Here is a 7834-nt window from a genome sequence, read left to right as displayed (position 1 = left end):
AGGAGCATTAGCGAGTGGTCAAAAAAAAACAACAGTTTTCCATGTTCATTACAAGGTCGAAGATTCAAAAAATATTCCTAGTTAATGATTTTGTTGGATCGTTTACCAGCTGACAGGTCAGCCTGAAGTCCTAGTGATGTCCAACACCCAAAGCTGGGCTAATCAACAATGTTCCTGGACATCACGTTGCGGAACTCCACAAGTTGACAGACCGGTACGATTTCCAGATGTTAACTTGTCGTCAACCCAAGACTGAGGACACACAGCACTACAGTGGGCTCATGAGGAAATTAGAGAACTAGATATAATCTAAGAATGATTATTCTTTACAAATTGCCTGCTTTGGCGCTAGTTGTCTACAAAAGGCAAAAATCGAAAGGAAACTATAAATGCGAAAGATTTACATATAAAATTAAATGTTATTAAACAGATTTTAGCATTGTAACTGAAAATTCAAGTTATAAACTATTAAAACTGTCATTTCGTGCAAATATGCCAACTAAATATTTTAAACAAAATAAAGTGTCAATTTTATATCAAATAAAAAATGTTTGCCTATAATGTGTTCACACCAGACATCTAAATGTTTACCCATAATGTGTACCAGACATGTAAATGTTTGCCTATAATGTGTTCACACCAGACATCTCGTAAATTTAGTTTCTTTACAGTTTTCTGCTTCTATGTTCAATTAGGCGGGAAGGGTTGAGAAACAAATAAAAGGAAGTATCTACAATGCAAATAATATCGACTGCAATGAGTTTCTATTGTAAAAGTAGGTTATTAAATAGTACTAAATAAATATATATGGAACGGTTACGGTGAAAAGTCCAGTACTTTTGATGTTGTTTTGTGCCTCATATCAATGTCCCTCCTTACCATTCCTGTAGCCGCTATGACGTCACTATGACACCCAATTTACATTTCTTGTTCCGTTAAGGAAACAGTCTGGGATATCTGGTAAACACAATTAGTACATCACAGCCAGAATAATAATCACTCTCATCATGTCTCTCTCTCTCTTTCTTTCTTAATCTCTCACTTTCTATCCGTCTCTCACTATGTCTGTCCCACCAGGGGCGTAGCTAGGAATCTTCCATCGTTTGGGCGCCCGGGGGGCTTGACCTCTTTTGGGGCCCCTGCATTTTGCGTGATATTTGATTTTAATGTAAAAAACACTCATTTGGGGGCCCCCCTCAAGTAGGGGCCCTGGGGGATTTTCAAATTCTCCCCCATCCTTCACCCACCCTAGCTACGCCACTGTGTCACACTTTGTCTAGCTTTCTGTCTCTCGGTGTCTCTCTCTTACTCTCCGTCTCTCTCTCTCTCTCTCTGACTGTCTCTCTTTATTCTACTCTCTCTCTCTTACTTTATCTCTCTCTTTCAGTCTTTTTTCTCTTATACTTTGGCCTGTCTCTTATTCTTTTGTCTGTTTCTCTCTCACTGACTCTGCCTCTCTCTCTAACGCTCTGACTCTCTTTCTCTTTCTCTCTCTCCAAGTCTTTCTTTCTCTCTCTCTCTTTCTGTCTCTCTCTCTCTACCCAAGTTTCCCTTTCTCACTCTCTCTTACTCTCATTCTCTCTGACTCTCTCTTTTACCAACTGTCTCTTTAACTCGCTCTTCAAGTCTCTCCACTCTCTCTCTTTTCTCTCTTTCTGTCTTCCTCTCTCACTCTCTCTCTGTTTTGAACTTTCTCTCTTTCTTTTATTCTCTTTCTTTCTCTGTCTCTTCCTCTCTATCACTCTCACATCTCTCTCTCTATATATATCACTCTCACATCTCTCTCTATCACTCTCACATCTCTCTGTATCACTCTTACATCTGTCTGTCTCTCTCTCTCTCTGTTGTGCTCTCTCTCTCTCTCCAACACGACATCCTGTGACGCCATTACATCATACCGAGACTGAGTCATGTAAGCTAACTGCACACTTCTGCGTCGCGCTCCTCCCCCCCTTAAACCACCTCCCCCCTATTCCTACTTCAGAATGACCTCCTCTGGTCCACTGGATGTCTAAATGTCCCTCTTGATGATACAATTTATTTCCACTCGACCCACGTTTCTGTGTTTGTTCACAAACCTCTCTAGCCTCAGCGTCCTTCTCTGCCTTCCGCTTCTGCCCGGGAATCCACGAGTGACCAAAAAAAATGTTTTGAACATTTGAATAGTTGACTAATTTATGACCTTGGGTAACCTTTAACGTGCTGATGGATGCAGTCGTGACTCACAGAGACTGTCTACCTAATATGTGGACATAGAGACTGTCTTCATTTTACTGTCTTCATAACATGTGTACATACAGAGACTGTCTTCATAACATGTGTACATATAGAGACTGTCTTCATAACATGTGTACATATAGAGACTGTCTTCATAACATGTGCACTTATAGAGATTGTCTTCATAACATGTGTACATATAGAGACTGTCTTCATAACATGTGTACATATAGAGACTGTCTTCATAACATGTGTACTTATAGAGACTGTCTTCATAACATGTGTACTGCAATATACGTGTAGACTCTCTGTCTTCATAACATGTGTACATATAGAGACTGTCTTCATAACATGTGTACATATAGAGACTGTCTTCATAACATGTGCACTTATAGAGATTGTCTTCATAACATGTGTACATATAGAGACTGTCTTCATAACATGTGTACAAATAGAGACTGCCTACATAACATGTGCACTTATAGAGATTGTCTTCATAACATGTGTACATATAGAGACTGTCTTCATAACATGTGTACTTATAGAGACTGTCTTCATAACATGTGTACTGCAATATACGTGTAGACTCTCTGTCTTCATAACATGTGTACATATAGAGACTGTCTTCATAACATGTGTACATATAGAGACTGTCTTCATAACATGTGCACTTATAGAGATTGTCTTCATAACATGTGTACATATAGAGACTGTCTTCATAACATGTGTACAAATAGAGACTGCCTACATAACATGTGCACTTATAGAGATTGTCTTCATAACATGTGTACCTATAGAGACTGTCTTCATTGTACTTGTAGACTATCTGTCTTCATGACGTGTGTACATATAGAGACTGTATTTATAATACTTGTAGACAGAGACTGTCTTCATAACATGTGTACATTGAGAGACATGAGTGAACAGTTGTTGGTCTTATATTAAAGACCTACCGCTAAAAAATAAAAGTGGCATGTGCCGCCAGAGACTTTGTAAAAACAAAAACAAAAAACAACAACTCCTTCATGATCGTCTTTGAATCTGTAAACCCTCTTATTCTACACCAATAATCACTCATGTTGTTGTTCAAGGGTTGTGTTTATCGTACTTTAATTATCTGTAACCACCACTAGCGGATCCAGAACTTTGAAGTGGGGGGGGGGGCGATTTTTTTCCAAACCCTAACCCTAACGCTCAATAAACCCTAACCCTATGCATAAACGTGCGTAGAGCGCGCGCGCACACACACACACACACACAAACATATAAATATATATATATATATATATATATATATATTATATATATATATATATATATATATATATATATATATATATATATATATATATATATTATATATATATATATATATATATATATATATATATATATATATATATCATTTCTCAACCTTCGTCGAAAACAAAACAACTGGGGCAGCGCTATAAGGTTCTCTTGTGGAGTTCGGGGCGAAGCCCCGACGACAATTGCGTTTTCTTGCTTTTTTCACTGTAGAAACGTATTCTCCTGACATTTGCAGCTCATTACTCATCAATGGAGTTCGGGGCGAAGCCCCGACGCCAAAAGCATTTTCCTGCATTCTTCATTGCAGAAACGCATTCTCCTGACATCTGCAGCTCATTACTCATCAATGGAGTTCGGGGCGAAGCCCCGACGCCAAAAGCATTTTCCTGCATTCTTCATTGCAGAAACGCATTCTCCTGACATCTACAGCTCATTATTCACCAATGGAGTTCGGGGCGAAGCCCCGACGACAAGCGTTTTCTTGCTTTTTTCACTGTAGAAACGTATTCTCCTGACATCTGCAGCTCATTATTCGTCAATGGAGTTCGGGGCGAAGCCCCGACGCCAAAAGCATTTTCTAGCATTCTTCATTGCAGAAACGCATTCTCCTGACATCTACAGCTTATTATTCAACAATGGAGCTCGGGGCGAAGCCCCGACGCCAAAAGCATTTTCTTGCATTCTTCATTGCAGAAACGCATTCTCCTGACATCTACAGCTCATTATTCACCAATGGAGTGGGGGCGAAGCCCCGACGACAAAAGCGTTTTCTTGCTTTTTTCACTGTAGAAACGTATTCTCCTGACATCTGCAGCTCATTACTCATCAATGGAGTTCGGGGCGAAGCCCCGACGCCAAAAGCATTTTCCTGCATTCTTCATTGCAGAAACGCATTCTCCTGACATCTGCAGCTCATTACTCATCAATGGAGTTCGGGGCGAAGCCCCGACGCCAAAAGCATTTTCCTGCATTCTTCATTGCAGAAACGCATTCTCCTGACATCTACAGCTCATTATTCACCAATGGAGTTCGGGGCGAAGCCCCGACGACAAGCGTTTTCTTGCTTTTTTCACTGTAGAAACGTATTCTCCTGACATCTGCAGCTCATTATTCGTCAATGGAGTTCGGGGCGAAGCCCCGACGCCAAAAGCATTTTCTAGCATTCTTCATTGCAGAAACGCATTCTCCTGACATCTACAGCTTATTATTCATCAATGGAGCTCGGGGCGAAGCCCCGACGCCAAAAGCATTTTCTTGCATTCTTCATTGCAGAAACGCATTCTCCTGACATCTGCAGCTCATTACTCATCAATGGAGTTCGGGGCGAAGCCCCGACGCCAAAAGCATTTTCCTGCATTCTTCATTGCAGAAACGCATTCTCCTGACATCTACAGCTCATTATTCACCAATGGAGTTCGGGGCGAAGCCCCGACGACAAGCGTTTTCTTGCTTTTTTCACTGTAGAAACGTATTCTCCTGACATCTGCAGCTCATTATTCGTCAATGGAGTTCGGGGCGAAGCCCCGACGCCAAAAGCATTTTCTAGCATTCTTCATTGCAGAAACGCATTCTCCTGACATCTACAGCTTATTATTCATCAATGGAGCTCGGGGCGAAGCCCCGACGCCAAAAGCATTTTCTTGCATTCTTCATTGCAGAAACGCATTCTCCTGACATCTGCAGCTCATTACTCATCAATGGAGTTCGGGGCGAAGCCCCGACGCCAAAAGCATTTTCCTGCATTCTTCATTGCAGAAACGCATTCTCCTGACATCTACAGCTCATTATTCACCAATGGAGTTCGGGGCGAAGCCCCGACGACAAGCGTTTTCTTGCTTTTTTCACTGTAGAAACGTATTCTCCTGACATCTGCAGCTCATTATTCGTCAATGGAGTTTGGGGCGAAGCCCCGACGCCAAAAGCATTTTCTAGCATTCTTCATTGCAGAAACGCATTCTCCTGACATCTACAGCTTATTATTCATCAATGGAGCTCGGGGCGAAGCCCCGACGCCAAAAGCATTTTCTTGCATTCTTCATCGCAGAAACGCATTCTCCTGACATCTACAGCTCATTATTCACCAATGGAGTGGGGGCGAAGCCCCGACACCAAAAGCGTTTTCTTTCATTCTTCACTGCAGAAACGCATTCTCCTGACCTAAAGCTCATTATTCATACTATTAAAAAGGACCTTTCGAATAATGTTGTACTTGAAAAATATTCTAATATAAATGTATAGGCCCATAATACATTGCAAATAAAACTGATTTGTTCCTTGAAAAGATAGGATACCCCACATATTTAGATTTTTGCTTTGAGGATCGCCGCCGAAAAAAAAAATTTTTGATAAATAGTATTTAAGAAAATATAAGTATAAATTGTGAGCTATAGTCCCAAATTTATTTAACTAGAAAAATATCAGATTGAGTAAAGGTTGGGAAAAGGCGACTATGAAATCGCTGAGTTTAGAACTCATCTCAATCATGACTTTTATACTGAAAAATTTCGTTTGAATTTTAACTTTTCCAATGCATAGTCTTTCTTAAAATAATTATGATAAATTCATGTGAAATTACATAAACTTTGGTCTGGAAATGGGAGGGGCGGTAGAGTGAAAACGATTAATCCTCGCTCCTTTAATAATTTCTGCTAAAGATTGCATTGGGCATTAAAGAATAGGTATGGGGCGACTCGATATAAGAATTTAATTTATAGTATATATAAATTATATTAGTGACAGATTTTTTTTAAATTTTGTAATTTCTTAACTATAATACAAAAAAAAAGTATTGATTTGTCCGATTGGGGAAATGCGATTGCATGTATCGCCCCTCCCACCTGGTACAACCCTTTTTTATTTACTAATGATACAATTCGAGATTAGAGTGCGGTACGACATAATATACAATGGGTCACATATCAATACGTAGTTTATATTATATAGATGTTCAACTAATTTTGTTCACAAACTATGATTCTCCACAAAAATAGGACCGCCCCCCCCCAGCACTCAGAGGGCTAGAGTGGGGAGGGCAGTACATGCAATCGTCCCCCCCCGCTCACCCCACCGAATCGGCCAAGATACCAGAAAGGGAGCGACATAATATACAATTTATATATTAATTCAACTAATTTTGTTCACAAACTATGATTTCTCCATAAAAACGGACCGCCCCCCCCCCACTCAAAGGGTTTAGGTGGGAAAGGCAGTAGAGGTATTCGCCCCCCCCCCCACCAATCGGCCAACAGGGAACGACATAATATAAAGATCGGTTAAAATATCAATAACAAGTTTTAAAAATATAGATATTTAATTGACTTTGTTAGCAAGCTGTGATTTCTACAAACAAATTGGACCGCTCCCCCCCCCAATCGAAAGTGTAGGGGGGCGGGATTGATACCATCGCCCCCTCCCGACCCCACCAAATCGGCCAACATACTAGAGGGGGGGGGCGAAATAATCTAAAAATAGGTTGAAATATAAATAATTAGTATATATTTTTAACAAAAGTTATAAATTCGTATACAAATTGTGTGAATCCTATACTAAAGTTCGTCCTTTCGGGGGGGGGGGGGGGTCGGCCGAGTGGGGGGGGGGGCGATCGCCCCTACCGCCCCCCCCCTGGATCCGCCAGTGGTAACCACTGATGTTCTCAAGGAATAATGTGTTAGCATCGATGTATAACCCATGTGGGTCGCCTTCGAGTTTGTGCTGTACAAACTCACTTTATTATGTTTTTGATATCTATCTTTCCGTAACTCACAATCACATTATCACAGTAAATAGAGAGCACGACATAGAGAGAAAGTAGCAGCTGGAAGAGATGTGAGGACGAGAAAGTGAAGGAGACAGAAAGGTGAGTGTAAGAATAGACAAAGAGAGTCAAAGAGAGACAAAGAGAGTCAAAAAGAGAGAAAGAGAGACAAAAAGAGAAAGAGAGACAAAAAGAGTCAAAGAGAGACAAAGAGCGTCAAAAAGAGACAAAGATAGTCAAAGAGAGACAAAGAGAGTCAAAAAGAGACAAAGAGAGTCAAAAAGAGACAAAGAGAGACAAAGAGACAAAGAGAGACAAAGAGACTAATAGAGACAAAGAGAGTCAAAAGAGAGACAAAGAGATAAATAGAGACAAAAAGAGACAAAGAGAGACAGAGACAAATAGAGACAAAGATAGTCAAAGAGAGACAAAGAGAAAGTAAGAGAGAGAAACGTTAGAGCGAGACAGAGAGACAAAAAAAGCAATGAAGACATCTTGTTGAAACTGTCTTAGACCAAGTGCTCCTCCCCCTCCCCTTCTCTTCAACTGACCAGT

This window comes from Biomphalaria glabrata, chromosome 14 (genome assembly GCF_947242115.1).
Source record: "Biomphalaria glabrata chromosome 14, xgBioGlab47.1, whole genome shotgun sequence".
Taxonomy (NCBI): domain Eukaryota; kingdom Metazoa; phylum Mollusca; class Gastropoda; family Planorbidae; genus Biomphalaria; species Biomphalaria glabrata.
This window is presented reverse-complemented; position numbering follows the sequence as displayed.